We start from the raw sequence: 22,329 nt of genomic DNA on the forward strand, positions 1-22,329 counted from the left end.
TCATCATAACTAGAAGACGTAAACATACATAAGTTTTGAACAAAACTAAGCTGAGATATAAATAAAGCGAAGAAAATGAATAATAAACGTTTTCCTTGTATCTAGGTTATAACAATGTCATAATCATATCCCTTGTATTGTCTTAAACATTGTTATTTACAATTTATCGACCTCACAAAGGCTTTCTTTTTTTCCTCAAATGAAATGGACTTTTCTAGGTTCAGGAGCAAACAGGCTGTCCTTCGAAACTGGTTAGTGTGATCGCCATCTTTCATATCAGACAGGGCACTACTTGTCAGAAGAACGTGTCAGAAGAACGTGTCAGAAGAACATGTCAGAAGATCATGTCAGAACCTGTCAGAAGAACGTGTCAGAACCTGTCAGAAGAACGTGTCAGAATGTGTCAGAAGAACGTGTCAGAAGAACGTGTCAGAACCTGTCATAAGAACGTGTCAGAACGTGTCAGAAGAATGTGTCAGAAGAACGTGTCAGAACAACGTGTCAGAACCTGTCAGAAGAACGTGTCAGAAGAACGTAGCACACACTGCAACGTTGCAGGTGACAAGGCGGACAACAAACCACACAGGATCACCCACAGGTTCACTAAGTACGTCCAGATTCCCGTCTCTTCCCTCCTCCTCCACCACTCCCCATTTTGTAAAGTCCAATTTTGTTTTCTTATAATTGAGGTATGCGATAAAACCAAACTTGTTTTGTGCACGTGAAAAGAAGGGGAGAAACACACACCATGCACGCACGCACGCACACACACACGCACACACACACACACAGAGATGATAAAGCCAATGGTGATGATTATCAGAAAGAGTGATACTAAAACCAAGGAAGTTGTGATCATACAGAAGTGATATGAAACCAAGGAAGGTAATAACAAAGAAGAGCAGCTGAAACCAAGGGAGAAGTGATCACACAAACGATATGAAAACCAAGGAAGTAGTGATCACACAAACGATATGAAAACCAAGGAAGTAGTGATCACACAGAAACGATATGAAAACCAATTGAGAAGTGATCACACAGAAACGATATGAAAAACAGTTGAGTAGTGATCACACAGAAACGATATGAAAAAACAGTTGAGTAGTGATCACACAGAAACGATATGAAAACCAAGGAAGAAGTGCACAGAAACGAAATGAAAACCAAAGAAGTGATCACACAGAAACGAAATGAAAACCAAAGAAGTAGTGATCACACAGAAACGAAATGAAAACCAAGGAAGTAGTGATCACACAGAAACGAAATGAAAACCAAGGAAGTAGTGATCACACAGAAACGAAATGAAAACCAAGGAAGTAGTGATCACACAGAAACGATATGAAAACCAAGGCAGTAACCATCACAAAGAAGAGCTGCAAAACCCAAGGGAAGTAATAACAAGAGCAGCAGATACCAAGGGAAGTAATAAAGTGCAGCAGATACCAAGGGAAGCAGTAATCACAAAGAAGCGATACTAAAACCCAAGGAAGAAATCATCACAAAGAAGCTATACAAAAACCAAGGGAAGTAATAACAAAGAGGAGATGCCAATACCAGGGGAAGTAGTAATCACAAAGAAGTGATGCTAAAACCAAGGGTGGATCATCACAAAGAAGAGGTGCTAAAAGCAAGGGCAATAATCATCTCAAAGATGGGCACGATGGAAAGATGGTAAAAGCAAGGGCGGTAACCCCATGAAGGGCAGGGAAGCAGCAGCATGCCGGCTGGAAAGGGGAGGGAAGAAATCGATGGCAGACAGCAAGGTTCGTGACGCTGGGGAAGTGGACGTTGATCACACGGTATCCAGTACACTGCCAGGGGGGAGGAGGGGGTCTGGAGTGGGTGTTGGGGGAGGGGGGGGGGGGGGGGCCGTGTTCCCCCAGGCCAGGCAGGCAGGGATCCAAACATCACCGGGCACGTCCCCATTAGTGATCCTAAGGCGTGCAGCACACGGGGTCACCAACACGGGGCTGCCCGTATGTTGTGGGTTGTGGAACAGGAATGATACCACTTCCCTTTCCCTTCACAGGATCGTGCCGTGAGGGTGTGTCATATAGGATTGTGCTCTGAGGTGTATAGCAGGATTGTGCCGTGAGGGTATGTTATATAGGATTGTGCTCTGAGGTGTATAACAGGATTGTGCCGTGAGGGTATGTTATATAGGGTTGTGCTCTGAGGTGTATAGCAGGATTGTGCCGTGAGGGTATGTTATATAGGGTTGTGCTCTGAGGTGTATAGCAGGATTGTGCCGTGAGGGTATGTTATATAGGGTTGTGCTCTGAGGTGTATAACAGGATTGTGCCGTGAGGGTATGTGTCACGCTCTATAAGAGAGCAGACTAGAACCCCCCACCCAGCCCAGCACTAACACCCAGACATCACAAACACAGACTACAACAATTCGGGGTTCACATTTATTTAATCACACACCGAGCTTGCCCACAAACAATAACCACAACCTCAGCTGCAACAACACTTAAATAACAGAATGGATAAATAAAAACACACACACCCCCCCCCCCCGCCCCCCCCCCCCCCCCCCCCCCCCACACACACACACACAAACCCAGAGCTTTGAGACATGGAAACACAAGCACAACGTTGATGATGAAGTAGTGACGATGAAGTAGTGACGACGACGACGAACAGTAAGTGCCTACGACGACGAACAGTAAGTGACGACGACGAAGACGAACAGCAAGTGACGATGACGAAGAACAGTGACGACGACCACGAAGAACAGTGACGATGAAGACGAAGAACAGTGACGACGACCACGAAGAACAGTGACGATGAAGACGAACAGCAAGTGATGACGACGAAGAACAGTGACGATGAAGACTAAGAGCAGTGACGACGAACACGAAGAACAGCCAGGCAGCCGAGCACCAGGCCAGAGAAACGCTGGCGACGGAAGGCAGCGGCAGCAGCCAACGAAGGCCTGGACTATGGAAGTCAAAGGCAGGCAGAGGGGTTCCCGGGGAGACAGTGGAGGGTCAGTGGAAGGGTAGGGAAGTCGGTGGATGAACACGGAAAGTCGGAAGGCTGAAAACACTTCCAGAAGAGGTACCACAACCCCAAGGCTGGAAGAACATAGAACACAGAGAACGAAGCGCACACAACCACTCGGAGGAAACTGATCCCCACTGACGAGCGTCAAGACGGGCAAACAGCCCTGAAGCACCCAAAGACTGGCACGGCTGCCTCTTCTGACAGTCGCGGGCGAAAAGCCCAGAATCTTGTCACTTGCTAACCAGGAAGAGGCTGATCTCAGTTCAGTGACAGCCTGAACTGAGATTGAGACAGACTGAGAATCTCATGCAATCAGCGCAACCCACACTGCTCTCTAGCTAGATGGGGTGGGTGAATGAGGGGGTTGAGCACTCATATCTGATTTGTCATGAGATGTGACAGTATGTTATATAGGATTGTGCTCTGAGGTGTATAACAGGATCGTGCCGTGAGGGTATGTTATATAGGATTGTGCTCTGAGGTGTATAACAGGATCGTGCCGTGAGGGTATGTTATATAGGATTGTGCTCTGAGGTGTATAACAGGATCGTGCCGTGAGGGTATGTTATATAGGATTGTGCTCTGAGGTGTATAACAGGATCGTACCGTGAGGGTATGTTATATAGGATTGTGCTCTGAGGTGTATAACAGGATAGTGCCGTGAGGGTATGTTATACAGGATTGTGCTCTGAGGTGTATAACAGGATTGTGCCGTGAGGGTATGTTATACAGGATTGTGCTCTGAGGTGTATAACAGGATCGTGCCGTGAGGGTATGTTATATAGAATTGTACCGTGAGGTGTATAACAGGACTGTGCCGTGAGGGTGTATTATAACAGGATTATCGATTGTGCAGTGAGGCTATAATATAGGATTGTGCCGTGAGGTGTTATAACAGGATTGTGCCGTGAGGGTGTGTTATAATTGGATTGTGCCATCAGGGTGTGTTATAACAGGATTGTGCTGTAAGGTGTAGGCCTCCTTCGGACATGGCTGACCATGGATACAGAATATCCGATCTAATGTCTAATTGGGCTGTCTGCTCGGACCAGGCAGCGTCGCCTGTGACTGGAAACCGATGCGAGAGAGACTGTCGCAGCGATCACATGTGTAAGCTGATGCTGGTCTGTCGGCTGCTGTCCCTTTTCTGTGAGCTCGCTTTTCTGCTGCAGCAGCTGACAGTTTGTCCTCACTAATCCGTAGCTGATTCTTGAGAGTGCTTCTCCATCTGTTGCGGTCATCTGCAATTCCTCCCAGGACTCAGTGTTGATCTCAAGTGCCTTCATGTCACGTTAGCAAACGTTTTCGTATCTCAGCTGTGGGCGGCCAATGCTTCTCTGCCCCGTGGCGAGCTTTCCATAAAGGATGTCTTTTGGGATGCGACCATCTTCCATGCGGCGAACGTGGCCCAGCCAGCGCAGCCGACGCTGACTCAGCATGGTATACATGGTCGGGAGGCCAGCGCGAGCCAGGACTTCGGTGTTTGTCACCTTGTCTTGCCAGGAGATGCCGAGTATGCGCCGTATGGTTCTCAGGTGGAAGGTATTGAGCCTTTTCTCCTGACGAGCATGTGTGGTCCACGCCTCACTGCCATACAGCAAGGTGCTGAGGACGCAGGCGTTGTATACAGCCATCCTTGTCTTCGTGGTCAGCTTGGGATTTGTTCACACTCTTTGTGTGAGGCGGGCTAGCGTTGTGTCTGCCTTCCCGATCCTCTTGTCGATCTCGGTGTCAAGGGAGAGGTTGCCGGTGATGGTGGACCCAAGGTAAGTGAATTGATGGATAGCTTCAAGCTCGCAGTCATCAATAATGATGGCTGGTGGAGATGGCGTGTCTTGGCCTAGGACATTTGTCTTCTTGAGACTGATGGTCAGACCGAAATCTTTGCCGGCCTGAGAAGTGGTCCATTAGTGACTGCACGTCCCGCTGAGTGTGAGTCACAACTGTGGCATCGTCAGCAAAAAGCATGTCTCTTATGAGGGCTTCGCGGACTTTTGTCCTTGCTCTGTGGCGGGCGAGATTGAAGAGCCTGCCATCCGATCTGGTCCGCAGGTAGATCCCTTCTCCCGCTGTGCTGAACGCATGTCTCAGGAGAAGAACAAAGAAGATTCCAAATAGGGTGGGGGCGAGGACACAGCCTTGTTTGACACCACTGCGTACGTTGAAGGGCTTGGAGAGGCTACCATTAAACTGCACCGTCCCTTTCATGTTGGAGTGGAAGGACTCGATCAAGCTGTGCAGTTTGGGGGGGGGGGGGGGGGGGGCAGCCGATCTTTTGAAGAGCCCTGAAAAGGCCGTCTCTGCTGACTAGGTCAAAGGCCTTGGTGAGGTCAATGAATGCGACATACAATCCTCTGCTCTCTGCACTTCTCCTGGATTTGGCGAAGGGAGAAGATCATGTCTACCATGGATCTATCTGCTCGGAAACGCACTGTGATTCCGTGTAAACGCGTTCGGCCAGTTTCTGCAGGCGAATTAGGAAGACCAGAGCGTAGAATTTGCCTACAATGCTGAGAAGTGAGATGCCTCTGTAGTTGTTGCAGTTGTTCCTTTCACCCTTGTTTTTGTAGAGGATGATAATCTTGGTGTCCCTCATGTCCTGCGGTACAGCTCCCTCATTCCAGCACTGACAGAGGACTGTGTGCAGAGGATGCAGAAGAGTAGTCTTGCATTGTTTAATGAGGTCTGGGGGGATCCCGTCACTGCCAGGTGCCTTGCCTGATGTCAGGCTGTTAATGGCCTTGCTGAGTTCGTAATCAATTGGCTCTGTGTCAAGTTCTTCCATGACCGGCATGTACTTGATGGCATTGAGGGCTGAATTGGATACCATGTTTTCTGTGGAGTAGAGGTCGGAGTAGTGTTCTGCCCATCTCTCCATGTGCTGGCTAGGATCGTTGATTACTTCCCCAGTGGAGGATCTGAGGGGGCCAGTCTTGCTCTGTGTTGGTCCCAGTGCCTTCTTGATACCATCTTACATCCCTCGGATGTTGCCTCTTTCAGCAGCATTCTGTATCTCTTCGCCGAGCTCTGTCCAGTACTCATTTGCACATCGCCTGGCGTTAAACTGAACCTTACTCCTGGCGGCCCTGAGGATTTGTAGGTTCTTCTCACTGGGTGACCGTTTGTATTCAGTGAGTGCAGCGCGCTTGGCCTCAATACTGGGAGTCATCTCTGATGATCTGGCCTCAAACCAGTCATGGGACTTCGCGGTTTTCTTCCCAAAGGTGGCCATAGGAATGCGGTGCATCGTGTCTCGTAGCGTTTCCCATCTTTCTGTGGCAGAGTCTCTGGGCTGCAATGCATCGAATTCTCTCTCAAAGGCCTCTGTAAACTGTTTTACAAGGTCTGGCTGAGATATATTGCTGACGTCAATGCGAGAGTTCCCTTGTTTCTTTGAGCAGTGGAACTTCTTTGGTTGCAGTCTGATCTTGCAGCATACCAGAGAGTGGTCTGTGTCGCAGTCTGCGCTGTGGTAAGAGCGAGTGTGGAGAATGTTTTTGATGGCAGCTCGTCTTACTAGGATCAGATCCAGTTGGTGCCAGTGTTTTGAGCGCGGGTGCCCCCAGGAGACTTTGTGTTGGGGCTTCGTCTTGAAGGATTTGGCGATGCACAGTTCATGGCAGGTACAAAAAACTCAAGTAGCCACTGTCCATTCTCATTCATTTCCCCACTCCAGAGGAGCTGAGACAGGAGGGCCACGAATCGTCTGCACCCACTCAGGCACTGAAGTCGCCCAGGAGAACAAGTTATGTCCTGGGGATGTTCCTTATGGTTGATGCGAGATTTTCGTAGAACTCATCCTTGGCGTCTGGAGAGGCGGACCGTGTTGGAGCATATGCGCTGACGAGAGTGACAGCCTTCGGAGGTGTTGAGGCGGAGAGTCAATAGTCGTTCTGAACCGCCGCTGCCTCGTTCAATCTTGTTCAACAGGCTGTTCCTGACTGCAAAGCCTACTCCGTACTCTCTTGGGGCATCAGAGCTCTTTTCTTGCCAGAAGAAGGTGTAGTCCCTCTCCTTTAGTGTTCCTGAGTCAGCCAGCCGTGTTTCCTGCGGAGTGGCAATGTCCACATTTTGTCTCTTCAGCTCGCTGTTTATGACGGCCGTCTTTCTGGCGTCGCTGATGTCTTGCAGATCTTGGGAGAGCCAAGGAATCATTGTCCGGACATTCCAACAGACCAGTTTCATTATTGATCCGTTTCTTGAAGTTTTCCTTTTGCCTGGTGCGGAAATCAACGACCTGCTTGTCGGATATTCTAATCTTCATACACCCATAGAAGAAGGCAGGTCGTGGCGGGACAGCACCTAACTGGCTGGGGGCTGCTCAGCTTGGGCGGGCGGTAGCTGTCCAGTGGGACGCGAGGGTCCCTCCCACCGTCAGAAGCAACTCCTGGCGTCGGCTCTATGCCATTTGAGCGCTAACTTATAACCGGTAACTGTTGCTTCACGTGTTGTTCTGACGCTAGTGCTAGTAGCGAAGCTGGAGTGTCCTCTCCAGGTTTTAGGTGCAATGTGCAAGGTGTTTGTGGATGGATGGACAGATATAAGCCTGGGCAATGTAATATGGAAGACAGGCTGTTGCCCATGCAGCTTGTCCCCCCTCTCCACCTCGCTGACAGATCCAAAGGAACAGCAAGGCTGTTACGTTTTGGTGCCAACGCGGCCACAGGAGCTGCCGGAATCTGACAAAGTTTGCCATCCAACTGCCTTAGGGGCCCCTACACCGGATTTTCTGTCAGGGTTTACTCCCTTAGCTAGGTGGCCGCAGGTAGCTCTCTAGAGCTGGCGCCCTTTAATGGGTCATTTATTTTCACCAGGGTGTCTAGCCACCCTCCTCACTGTCCTGAGAGGACTGGTGGGGGTGCTGGTTTAGTCGCCAGCAATTCGACCCTGTGAAGGTAGTACTGGGATCCAGGTTACCAGTAGCAGATATATCTATCTGTGAAGGTAGTACTGGGATCCAGGTTACCAGTAGCTGATATATCTATCTGTGAAGGTAGTACTGGGATCCAGGTTACCAGTAGCTGATATATCTATCTGTGAAGGTAGTACTGGGATCCAGGTTACCAGTAGCTGATATATCTATCTGTGAAGGTAGTACTGGGATCCAGGTTACCAGTAGCTGATATATCTATCTGTGAAGGTAGTTCTGGGATCCAGGTTACCAGTAGCAGGTATATCTGTCTGTGAAGGTAGTACTGGGATCCAGGTTACCAGTAGCTGATATATCTATCTGTGAAGGTAGTACTGGGATCCAGGTTACCAGTAGCAGATATATCTATCTGACCTGACCATGGCTACTGCTGTAAGGTGCGTTGTTACAGGATTGTGCCGTGAGGGTGTATTGTTACACGATTGTGCCGTGAGGTTTTTCACATCCGTAAGGTGTGTTGTTACAGGATTGTGCCGTGAGGTTTTTTCACATCCGTGAGGTGTGTTGTTACAGGATTGTGCCGTGAGGTTTTTCACATCCGTAAGGTGTGTTGTTACACGATTGTGCCGTGAGGTTTTTCACATCCCGTAAGGTGTGTTGTTGCACGATTGTGCCGTAAGTGTGTTGTGTAAGGTGTGTTGTTACAGGATTGTGCCGTGAGGTTTTTCACATCCGTAAGGTGTGTTGTTACACGATTGTGCCGTGAGGTTTTTCACATCCGTGAGGTGTGTTGTTGCACGATTGTGCCGTAAGTGTGTTGTGTAAGGTGTGTTGTTACAGGATTTGCTGTTACAGGATTGTGCTGTAAGGTGTGTTGTTACATGATTGTGCCGTAAGTGTGTTGTGTAAGGTGTGTTGTTGCAGGATTGTGCTGTAAGGTGTGTTGTTACATGATTGTGCCGCGAGGTGTTATAACATGATTGTGCCGTAAGGTGTGTTGTTACAGGATTGTGTCGTTTGGGGGATGTTATAGCAGGATCAAACTACTTCATATACTTATCATTTACAGACATACACACAAACTCCCGAGAGGATGAACGAAAGAATGTGAAATGACCAAAGCAGTGTACAAATTCATTCACATGCATGCTCAAGAGCAGCTTTCAATGATGAAAGAAAGGAAGTGATCTGTGCGACCGTCAGGGTCAAAAACGACTATCCTGGAAACGTGCGAGTTTTTGTGGCTGACTTACAGGTGTGCGTGAACTTCGCCCGAAGACAAATCAGGAGCTGATTGCTAGCTGATGGATTGGAGACACAGCGTGCTGTAGTGGAGTGTTTAAATGTGGCCATGTCAATGTGAACACAGCAGGCTGTAGTGGGGTGTTTAAATGTGGCCATGTCAGTGTGAACACAGCAGACTGTAGTGGAGTGTTTAGATGTGACCATGTCAGTGTGAACACAGCAGATGTGACCATGTCAATGTGAACACAGCAGACTGTAGTGGGGTGTTTAAATGTGGCCATGTCAGTGTGAACCAGCAGGCTGAAGTGGGGTGTTTAGATGTGACTGTCATGTGACACGCAGATGTGCCTGTCAAGTGAACACAGCAGACTGTAGTGGGGTGTTTAATGTGACATGTCAAGTGACACAGCATGAGTGGGGTGTTAAATGTGACCATGTCAATATGAACACAGCAGATGAATGGGGTTTTAAGTGACCATGTCAATATGAACACAGCAGACTGAAGTGGGGTGTTTAATCGACCATGTCATGTGAACCAGAACTGAAGTGGGGTGTTTAAATGTGACCATGTCAATGTGAACACAGCAGACTGTAGTGGGTGTTTAAATGTGGCCATGTCAATGTGAATACAGCAGATGTGACATGTCAATGTGACACGAAGACTAGGGTGTTAAATGTGATGATTGAACACAGCGCTGAGTGGGTGTTTAAATGTGGCCATGTCAATGTGAACACATGTGACCATGTCAATGTGAACACAGCAGACTGAAGTGGGGTGTTTAAATGTGACCATGTCAATGTGAATACAGCAGATGTGACCATGTCAATGTGAACACAGCAGACTGAAGTGGGGTGTTTAAATGTGGCCATGTCAATGTGAATACAGCAGATGTGACCATGTCAATGTGAACACAGCAGACTGAAGTGGCGTGTTTAAATGTGACCATGTCAATGTGAACACAGCAGATGTGACCATGTCAATGTGAAAACAGCAGACAGAAGTGGGGTGTTTAAATGTGGCCATGTCAATGTGAACACAGCAGGCTGTAGTGGAGTGTTTAAATGTGGTCATGTCAGTGTGAACACAGCAGACAGAAGTGGGGTGTTTAAATGTGGCCATGTCAATGTGAATACAGCAGGCTGTAGTGGAGTGTTTAAATGTGGCCATGTCAATGTGAACACAGCAGGCTGTAGTGGAGTGTTTAAATGTGGCCATGTGAGTGTGAACACAGCAGGTTGAAGTGGGATGTTTAAATGTGACCATGTCAGTGTGAACACAGAGGCCATGTCAATGTGAACATAGCAGACTGTAGTGGGGTGTTTAAATGTGGCCATGTCAATGTGAACACAGCAGACTGTAGTGGGGTGTTTAAATGTGGCCATGTCAATGTGAACACAGCAGACTGAAGTGGGGTGTTTAAATGTGGCCATGTCAATGTGAACACAGCAGACTGAAGTGGGGTGTTTAAATGTGACCATGTCAGTGTGAACACAGCAGACTGTAGTGGGGTGTTTAAATGTGACCATGTCAATGTGAACACAGCAGACTGAAGTGGGGTGTTTAAATGTGGCCATGTCAATGTGAACACAGCAGACTGTAGTGGAGTGTTTAAATGTGGCCATGTCAATGTGAACACAGCAGACTGTAGTGGAGTGTTTAAATGTGGCCATGTCAGTGTGAACACAGCAGGCTGAAGTGGGATGTTTAAATGTGACCATGTCAGTGTGAACACAGCAGATGTGACCATGTCAATGTGAACACAGCAGACTGAAGTGGGGTGTTTAAATGTGACCATGTCAGTGTGAACACAGCAGATATGACCATGTCAATGTGAACACAGCAGACTGTAGTGGAGTGTTTAAATGTGGCCATGTCAATGTGAATACAGCAGATGTGACCATGTCAAAGTGAACACTGAAGACTGTAATGGGGTGTTTAAATGTGACCATGTCAATGTGAACACAGCAGACTGAAGTGGGGTGTTTAAATGTGGCCATGTCAATGTGAATACAGCAGATGTGACCATGTCAATGTGAACACAGCAGACTGTAGTGGGGTGTTTAAATGTGGCCATGTCAGTGTGAACACAGCAGATGTGACCATGTCAATGTGAACACAGCAGACTGTAGTGGGGTGTTTAAATGTGACCATGTCAATGTGAACACAGCAGACTGTAGTGGGGTGTTTAAATGTGGCCATGTCAGTGTGAACACAGCAGATGTGACCATGTCAGTGTGAACACAGCAGACTGTAGTGGGGTGTTTAAATGTGGCCATGTCAATGTGAACACAGCAGAAAGAAGTGGGGTGTTTAAATGTGACCATGTCAATGTGAACACAGCAGACTGTAGTTGGATGTTTAAATGTGACCATGTCAGTGTGAACACAGCAGATGTGACCATGTCAGTGTGAACACAGCAGATGTGACCATGTCAATGTGAACACAGCAGACAGAAGTGGGGTGTTTAAATGTGACCATGTCAGTGTGAACACAGCAGACTGTAGTGGGGTGTTTAAATGTGACCATGTCAATGTGAACACAGCAGACTGTAGTGGGGTGTTTAAATGTGGCCATGTCAGTGTGAACACAGCAGACAGAATTGGGGTCTTTAAATGTGACCATGTCAATGTGAAGCTGAGTCACAGCAGACTGAAGTGGGGTGTTTAGATGTGACCATGTCAATGTGAACACAGCAGATGTGACCATGTCAGTGTGAACAAAGCAGACTGAAGTGGGGTGTTTAAATGTGACCATGTCAGTGCAGAGTGAACAGCTGGCTGGCCGGAGAGGGATGACGGGTTGTGGACGTGGGGACAGGCACCAAAAGATGGGGAACAATTTTGTTGATGCATTTGTAGAGTGGCGACCTTACATTTCCTTGTTGGTGACTCTACGTACAGACGGGGAGCCATTGAAGTGACAGCACTCTGTTCTATGTACTGAACTGAGTTGATTGATGAAGTGGATAACCAGACAGGACAGAGTTCAATGGTGGGGCCAGAGAATGGGACAAGCGACAAGTACAGATGTGGCGTCAGTACACAGATGTATGGAAATATTATTGATTCTCTTTTACCGGAGTTAGCAGAATTGACAGGCATGGCTCCTGCACTCTTGCGTGGAGAGTTTCATTTTCTTCTTCCTCTTCTTTAATTTTTTTTTATTTTTATTTTTTTACAAATTATATTCAACGAAACACAAACGAAGCTATACAACAGATAATTAACGCACAACAAGCTGAGCATGAAGACTGTATTATCAAGTGTAACACCGAGGTCCATGGTTATACTGGAAAGAGGAAGGGATGTAGTGCCGAGTTGTACAGAATCGCTAGTGACTGAACACAGTTTTCGTCTGGCTCCTGTCAAGATGGATTTGGTTGTAACTTGTTTTGTCACCTAGTTTTGAATGTCGGCCAAGCAGTCAGTTGTTTTCAGAACGTAGCGAATATTACCAAGAGCTACACGGTTGCAAAGTTGAGTCACCATCATACATAAAACAGGTGATGTTATATGGCGGTTAATAATGACAGCCACAGGAGCGGAGCGGATGTTATGATGGTTAATACTGACAGCCAGGAGAACAGGACAGGTGTTATGACAGTTAATACCGACAGCCAGAGAAACAGGACAGGTGTTATGACGGTTAATGACAGCCAGAGAAACAGGACAGGCGTTATGACGGTTAATAACGACAGCCAGAGAAACAGGACAGGTGTTATGACGGTTAATAACGACAGCCAGAGAAACATGACAGGTGTTATGACGGTTAATAACGACAGCCAGAGAAACAGGACAGGTGTTATGACGGTTGATAACGACAGCCAGAGAAACAGGACAGGTGTTATGACGGTTAATAACGACAGTCAGACAAACATGACACGTGTTATGACGGTTAATAACGACAGTCACAGAAACAGGACAGGGGTTATGACGGTTAATAACGACAGTCAGACGAACATGACTGGTATTATGACGGTTAATAACGACAGCCAGAGAAACAGGACAGGTGTTATGACGGTTAATAACGACAGTCACAGGAACAGGACAGGTGTTATGACGGTTAATAACGACAGTCACAGGAACAGGACAGGTGTTATGACGGTTAATAACGACAGTCACAGGAACAGGACAGGTGTTTTGACGGTTAATACCGACAGTCACAGCAACAGGTGTTATGACGGTTAATAACGACAGCCAGAGAAACAGGACAGGTGTTATGACGGTTAATAACGACAGTCACAGGAACAGGACAGGTGTTATGACGGTTAATAACGACAGTCACAGGAACAGGACAGGTGTTATGACGGTTAATAACGACAGTCATAGGAACAGGACAGGTGTTAAGACGGTTAATAACGACAGTCAGAGAAACAGGACAGGTGTTATGACGGTTAATAACGACAGTCATAGGAACAGGACAGGTGAAATGACGGTTAATAATGACAGTCAGAGAAACAGGACAGGTGTTATGACGGTTAATAACGACAGTCAGAGAAACAGGACAGGTGTTATGACGGCTAATAACGACAGTCATAGGAACAGGACAGGTGAAATGACGGTTAATAACGACAGTCAGAGAAACAGGACAGGTGTTATGACGGTTAATAACGACAGTCACAGGAACAGGACCGGTGTTTTGACGGTTAATAACGACAGTCATAGGAACAGGACAGGTGTTATGACGGTTAATAACGACAGTCACAGGAACAGGACAGGTGAAATGACGGTTAATAACGACAGTCACAGGAACGGGACAGGTGTTTTGACGGTTAATACCGACAGTCACAGCAACAGGTGTTATGACGGTTAATAACGACAGCCAGAGAAACAGGACAGGTGTTATGACGGATAATAACGACAGTCACAGGAACAGGACAGGTGTTAGACGGTTAATAACGACAGTCAGAGAAACAGGACAGGTGTTATGACGGTTAATAACGACAGTCATAGGAACAGGACAGGTGAAATGACGGTTAATAACGACAGTCAGAGAAATAGGACAGGTGTTATGACGGTTAATAACGACAGTCAGAGAAACAGGACAGGTGTTATGACGGTTAATAACGACAGTCATAGGAACAGGACAGGTGAAATGACGGTTAATAACGACAGTCAGAGAAACAGGACAGGTGTTATGACGGTTAATAACGACAGTCACAGGAACAGGACAGGTGTTTTGACGGTTAATACCGACAGTCACAGCAACAGGTGTTATGACGGTTAATAACGACAGCCAGAGAAACAGGACAGGTGTTATGACGGTTAATAACGACAGCCAGAGAAACAGGACAGGTGTTATGACGGTTAATAACGACAGTCACAGGAACAGGACAGGTGTTATGACGGTTAATAACGACAGCCAGAGAAACAGGACAGGTGTTATGACGGTTAATAACGACAGCCAGAGAACAGGACAGGTGTTATGACGGTTAATAACGACAGTCACAGAAACAGGACAGGTGTTATGACGGTTAATAACGACAGCCAGAGAAACAGGACAGGTGTTATGACGGTTAATAACGACAGTCAGAGAAACAGGACAGGTAATATGACCGTTAATAACGACAGTCAGACGAACATGACTGGTGTTATGACGGTTAATAACGACAGTCACAGCAACAGCACAGGTGTGATGACGGTTAATAACGACAGCCAGACAAACAGGACAGGTGTTATGACGGTTAATAACGACAGCCAGAGAAACAGGACAGGTAATATGACCGTTAATAACGACAGTCAGACGAACATGACTGGTGTTATGACGGTTAATAACGACAGTCACAGCAACAGGACAGGTGTTATGACGTTTAATAACGACAGTCACAGCAACAGGTGTTAACGACGGATAATAACGACAGCCAGAGAAACAGGACAGGTAATATGACTGTTAATAACGACAGTCACAGGAACAGGACAGGTGTTATGACGGTTAATAACGACAGTCAGACGAACATGACTGGTGTTGTGACGGTTAATAACGACAGTCACAGGAACAGGACAGGTGTTATGACGGTTAATAACGACAGCCAGAGAAACAGGACAGGTGTTATGACGGTTAATAACGACAGTCATAGGAACAGGACAGGTGTTATGACCGTTGATAACGACAGCGAGAGAAACAGGACAGGTGTTATGACGGTTAATAACGACAGCCAGAGAAACAGGACAGGTGTTATGACGGTTAATAACGACAGTCATAGGAACAGGACAGGTGTTATGACCGTTGATAACGACAGTCAGAGAAACGGGACAGGTGTTATGACGGTTAATAACGACAGCCAGATAAACAGGGCAGGTGTTATGACAGTTAATAACGACATTTGGAAAATAAGACAGGTGTTGTGACGGTTAATACCGCCAGTCACATTAACAGGACAGTTGTTATGACGGTTTATAACGACAGCCATAGGAACAGGACAGGTGTTATGACGGTTAATAACGACAGTCAAAGGATCAGGACAGGTGTTATGACGGTTAATAACGACAGTCAAAGGATCAGGACAGGTGTTATGACGGTTAATACCGACAGCCATAGGAACAGGACAGGTGTTATGACGGTTAATAACGACAGTCAGAGAAACAGGACAGGTGTTATGACGGTTAATAACGACAGCCATAGGAACAGGACAGGTGTTATGACGGTTAATAACGACAGTCAAAGGATCAGGACAGGTGTTATGACGGTTAATACCGACAGCCATAGGAACAGGACAGGTGTTATCACCGTTGATAAAGACAGTCACAGGAACATGACAGGTGTTATGATGGTTAATACCGACAGCCATAGGAACAGGGCAGGTGTTATGACGGTTAATAACGACAGCCAGAGAAACAGGACATGTGTTATGACGGTTAATAACGACAATCACAGGAACAGGACAGGTGTTATGACGGTTAATAACGACAGCGAGAGAAACAGGACAGGTGTTATGACGGTTAATAACGACAGCCAGAGAAACAGGACAGGTGTTATAACGGTTAATAACGACAGACAGTGGAACAGGACAGGTGTTATGACGGTTAATAACGACAGTCAGAGGAACAGGACAGGTGTTACGACGGCTAATAATGACACTTGGTGTTCCTGGTCTCACACTCCGCTGTCTGTTCAAGACGTTACCTTCGGAGGTGTTCTTCTCCCTGATTCCTGAAAATCACAAAGATTTTCATGGACTGCTCAGGGAACAAATGGTGGGAGGTCCGTCCATGATTTTTCACCGCTACCATGAAAAAGATATCACTCCAATTCGAGAACAAGGTGGACAAAAGCTTGGAAGGGTACGACGCTAATGCCTTGTACCTGTGGGCCTTGATGTAAGACATGCCAACTGAACACCGTGTGCGTCGACGAAGAGACAACAATTTCAGAGCAGAAAAAAATGACACTTATGGTAAAATGTCCAGAGAGTGGTTGGAGTGGACAATGCACCAAAACAAGATCCACCTACAACATAAATTTCATATTGGTTGGAGTGGACAATGCACCAAAACAAGATCCACCTACAACACAAATTCAATGATGGTTCGAGTGCACAATGCACCAAAACAAGATCCATCTACAACACAAATTCAATAATGGTTGGAGTGGACAATGCACCAAAACAAGATCCATCTACAACACAAATTCAATAATGGTTGGAGTGGACAATGCACCAAAACAAGATCCATCTTCAACACAAATTCAATAATGGTTGGAGTGGACAATGCACCAAAACAAGATCCATCTACAACACAAATTCAATAACGGTTGGAGTGGACAATGCACCAAAACAAGATCCATCTACAACACAAATTCAATAACGGTTGGAGTGGACAATGCACCAAAACAAGATCCACCTACAACACAAATTCAATAACGGTTGGAGTGGACAATGCACCAAAACAAGATCCACCTACAACACAAATTCAATAATGGTTGGAGTGGACAATGCACCAAAACAAGATCCATCTACAACACAAATTCAATAATGGGTGGAGTGGACAATGCACCAAAACAAGATCCATCTACAACACAAATTCAATAATGGTTGGAGTGCACAATGCACCAAAACAAGATCCATCTACAACACAAATTCAATAATGGTTGGAGTGGACAATGCACCAAAACAAGATCCACCTACAACACAAATTCAATAATGGTTGGAGTGGACAATGCACCAAAACAAGATCCACCTACAACACAAATTCAATAATGGTTGGAGTGGACAATGCACCAAAACAAGATCCATCCACAACACAAATTTAACAGAAAGGAGCACACTGTGGGAAAACGACATATCCGCGTGGATGGGTGGGACGCAACTGCAAACACTGCCTACCAGTCCCATGGATGTCTTTGGCATGGCCATGAGTGTGAGAAGACAAGGCACTTGACCACCAATCCCTTCAATGGCAAGTCTCTGAAAGAACTGCGAGACAATACAGCGGTATCACTCAGTATCTAGAAAATAAGTGGGCGTCAAGGTCGTGGAAATGTGGGAATGTGAGTGGGAGAAGGAAAAGCGAAAAAAGGCTGAGATCAGGCATTTTGTTGAAAACCGGTTTCCTGAGCAGCACACGTTCAATCATGGCACCATCACAGAGAAAGATATCCTTCATGCTGTGGAAAGTGGGGACTTCTTTGGACTTGTGCAGTGTGATATTGAAGTTCCCGAACACCTCCGTGGGCATTTCAGTGAATTGCAACCCATTTTCAAGAACGTCCTTGTGTCCAAAGATGACATTGTACCATTTATGCAGGAATATGCTGAACGCCATGGTTTCCTGACCCATCCAAGACGAGCACTCCTTGCTAGTTACTTTGGAAAAGGCATCTCTGCTTCGCTGGTATCTTCAGCACGGACTGATTGTGACAGACATTCAACAAGTGATGCGGTATCGTCCTCAGCGATATTTTCAGAAGTTTGGAGAGACAATCTCCCAAGTTCGTCGACAAGGGGATCAGGATCCATCAAAAGCTATCTTGGCTGACACCTTCAAACCCCTTGGGAACTCTGCATAAGGGAAGACAATCGCCAATATTTCAAAACACACCAACGTGTCTTATGTAGACAAGGAAGGTGTACAAAAATACATCAATGACCCTCTTTTTTTTCGAAAGCTGACACCTTTAACAGAGGATAAACATGAAATTGAAATGTCCAAGTCAACACTCAAGTGGAGTTTACCCAATCACATTGGATTCTTTGTCTACCAATTCGCGAAAAGTAGGATGCTGGAGTTTCACTATGATTTCGTGGATAGGTTTGTGTCAAGGGATGACTACTAACTATGTGAGATGGACACAGACTCTCTATACATGGTTCTTTCCACCAAATCCCTGGAAGATGCCATCCAGCCAGACCTTGTTTTCTGAGTTCTACCAAGAATGGCACAAGTGGTTCCCTGCTCAGGCTTGCGATGAACATCGCGCTGACTTCGTTCAAAGCAAAACCCAATGAAAAGTTTGGAACCCTCCACCATGCAGTGCCCAGCAACAAAGGTTTGACAACAGAACACCAGAACTTTTCAAATTGGAGTTCAAAGGGGGATGGTATTGTTGCACTTTGCACAAAGCAACTCAGCCTAAAATTATTTCATGCTTGTTATCACGCTGTCTTTCAATCATCTGGGAAATATTTGCATGTATGCATATACTAAACATACACCAACATCAAAATCACTGACATACAAAGCAAATATCAAATTAATTTTTTTTAAAGAAGAAGAAGAAGAAGACATAAAGGTCAAGATTATATAAAGTAGTCACTCTTGTTTTCAAGTTTTCCCTCAACCATCATATGACGCCATAATTAAGCTACAGGCTTGAAGATCATTCAACCCCTGAGACCTCCATGAGACCCCGAGATCCGTGTGCATACAATAAAGCATTTATTTGGCTCTGTCTTTCTATGTCGCATACCTACCTATGTACAGTCACAACTCGATGTACAAAGCAACTCAGCCGAAATTTCTGTCATGCTTGTAATCACGCTGTCTTTCTATCATCTTGGAAATATTTGCATGTATGTATGTACTAAACATACACCACCATCAAAATCACTGATATACAAAGCAAACCTCTAATTAATTAAAAATATATAAAAAAAATAAGTAAGTTAAAGTCAAGACCATAATTATAAAGTAGTCAATCTTGTTTTCAAGTTCAACAACCATCATATGACGTCATAATTAAGCTACAGGCTTCGTGACAACTAAAGATGGTTCAACCCATGAGAACCCACGAAACCCCATGGTCCGAGGTCCCGAGTGTTGATTTCAACACCCCTATACTACTGCTACTAACAGTGTTTTAGCGCTTCTTCTGTGACTGGTTTTAATTGACATTTAAACAATGTTTTATCGCTTTCTACGTGACTGGTTTTAACTGACGTTTTAACAATGTTTTATCGGTTCCTCTGTGGCTGGTTTTAACTGACGTTTTTAACAGTGTTTTAGTGGTACCTCTGTGACTGGTTTATTGGCGTTTTAACAATGCTTTATCTTTTGTGACTGGTTTTAACTGACGTTTTCACAGTGTTTTATCGCTTCTTCTGTACTGGTTTTAACTGACGTTTTAACAGTGTTTTATCGCTTCTTCTGTGATTGGTTTATTGACGTTTTAACAGTGTTTTATCGCTTCTTCTGTGATTGGTTTATTGACGTTTTAACAGTGTTTCATCACTTCCTCTGTAACTAGTTTTAATTGACCTTTTTCCATTGATTTAGTGGTTCCTCTGTGACTGGTTTTATTGACGTTTTAACAGTGTTTTAGTGGTTCCTCTGTGACTGGTTTTTATTGACGTTTTAACAGTGTTTTAGTGGTTCCTCTGTGACTGGTTTTTATTGACGTTTTAACAGTGTTTTAGTGGTTCGTCTGTGACTGGTTTTTATTGACGTTTTAACAGTGTTTTAGTGGTTCATATGTGATTGGTTTTATTGACGTTTTAACAGTGTTTTAGTGGTTCCTCTGTGACTGGTTTTATTGACGTTTTAACAGTGTTTTAGTGGTTACTCTGTGACTGGTTTTTATTGACGTTTTAACAGTGTTTTAGTGGTTCCTCTGTGACTGGTTTTATTGACGTTTTAACAGTGTTTTAGTGGTTCCTCTGTGACTGGTTTTTATTGACGTTTTAACAGTGTTTTAGTGGTTCCTCTGTGACTGGTTTTATTGACGTTTTAACAGTGTTTTAGTGGTTACTCTGTGACTGGTTTTATTGACGTTTTAACAGTGTTTTAGTGGTTCCTCTGTGACTGGTTTTTATTGACGTTTTAACAGTGTTTTAGTGGTTCCTCTGTGACTGGTTTTTATTGACGTTTTAACAGTGTTTCATCGCTTCCTCCGTGACTAATTTGAATTGACGTTTTTACATTGATTTAGTGGTTCATCTGTGACTGGTTTTATTGACGTTTTAACAGTGTTTTAGTGGTTCCTCTGTGACTGGTTTTATTGACGTTTTAACAGTGTTTTAGTGGTTCCTCTGTGACTGGTTTTATTGACGTTTTAACAGTGTTTTAGTGGTTACTCTGTGACTGGTTTTATTGACGTTTTAACAGTGTTTTAGTGGTTCCTCTGTGACTGGTTTTTATTGACGTTTTAACAGTGTTTTAGTGGTTCCTCTGTGACTGGTTTTTATTGACGTTTTAACAGTGTTTCATCGCTTCCTCCGTGACTAATTTGAATTGACGTTTTTACATTGATTTAGTGGTTCATCTGTGACTGGTTTATTGACATTTTAATGTTTTATCGCTTCCTCAGTGACTGGTTTTAATGGACGTTTTAACATTGATTTAGTGGTTCATCTGTGACTGGTTTATTGATGTTTTAATGTTTTATCGCTTCCTCAGTGACTGGTTTAAATTGACGTTTTTACATTGTTTTGTGGTTCATCTGTGACTGGTTTTAAGAACTATTGGGCTATCAGCTCTGAACTGACTGACTAATGTGTGTCAGGTCAGGGGCATAGCCCTTGCTACTGGTACCATGTAACCCAGTACTACCTGCCACATGTGAAGTCTCCCAACGACGGACCAGGCGGAGGAGGAAACCTTTCCCAACGGCTTTGAAGGCGGAAGAGGATGACCAAAGGGCAGGGGGAGCTCTTATCCTTGGCTGGAAGTCCTCCTAGGAGACGTGGCAGTATCTGCACCTGTGGGACTGTGAGCGTCGGTAGGCGAAAGAGTGGGGAAGGGACTGCACAACCCCTCTTCACTAAAAAAAGCCACCTGTGCTGGTCAGGCAACCAGGCAAATTGTCGGAACGACAAGCTAGCCCTTCAACACCCAGCTTTCCCAAGCCCTGCGGCGATGGGGAAGTGGTAACGGGGACAGGCAGAGGATGCTGCTGGCAGTTCCTTGTCATAACTCTGCACGCAGGCGGCTGTGGGGTGATGGTCGTCCGCCGTTGACTGGGGCAGATGCGGCGCCCGTATCCTCCCACAGTGTCAGAGCAGCCCTTTTTAGGGACAGCACTGCTCTTCTCACATGGGGAAGGGAGGGGGGGATAAAAGGATCCCTAAACAAAGCCTTCCTCGCCTAGTACCTAGTAGGAAACCGCACCTGCTTGGATATCCAACACTCGCGGTCGAAAACAACAGAAGAAAAGAACCAGGAGTTACGCCCTGACTCTGGGTGCCTGGATTGTTCGCACCATTTTAGACAGAAACGACAGACCAGAAAGGCGCACAGCGCTCATTGCTAGGATGATTGATCGCTACTATGTGGACATTGCAGCCCTGAGCGAAACCAGGTTTGCCGGTGAAACCCAGCTGGAGGAAGTTGGAGGGGGCTACACCTTCTACTGCATTGGGAAGCCAGATGGCACCCCAAGAACCTCAGGTGTGGGCTTTGCCATACGAACCAAACTTGCACGACAGCTTGACAGCCTTCCACGTGGGATAAACGACAGGCTGACATCAAAAAAACTTTCTACGAGGAGCTCAGCCGCACCATTTCAGCAGTAGACAGAAAGGAGAGGCTGATCATCCTTGGGGATTTCAATGCCCGCGTCGGCATGGACTTCTCCTCGTGGCCAAAAGTCCTAGGACAGCACGGCACTGGCAAGTGCAACTCCAACGGACTACGTTTGCTCTCGCTCTGCGCGCAGCATGGACTGACCATCAACACCCTCTTCCAATAAGCAGACAAGTACAAGAACACATGGATGCACCCCCGCTCCAAGCAATGGCACATGCTGGACTACATGATTGTCCGGCAGAGGGA

General features: G+C 45.8%; 1 pseudogene; it reads left to right on the forward strand.

Annotated features, from left to right (window-relative positions):
* The first annotated feature begins 344 nt into the window (after window positions 1-344).
* Window positions 345-18,484, forward strand: LOC143297474 (uncharacterized; annotated as a pseudogene).
* The last annotated feature ends 3,845 nt before the right edge of the window (window positions 18,485-22,329 follow it).

This window comes from Babylonia areolata, chromosome 22, assembly GCF_041734735.1.
Source record: "Babylonia areolata isolate BAREFJ2019XMU chromosome 22, ASM4173473v1, whole genome shotgun sequence".
Taxonomy (NCBI): Eukaryota; Metazoa; Mollusca; class Gastropoda; order Neogastropoda; family Buccinidae; genus Babylonia; species Babylonia areolata.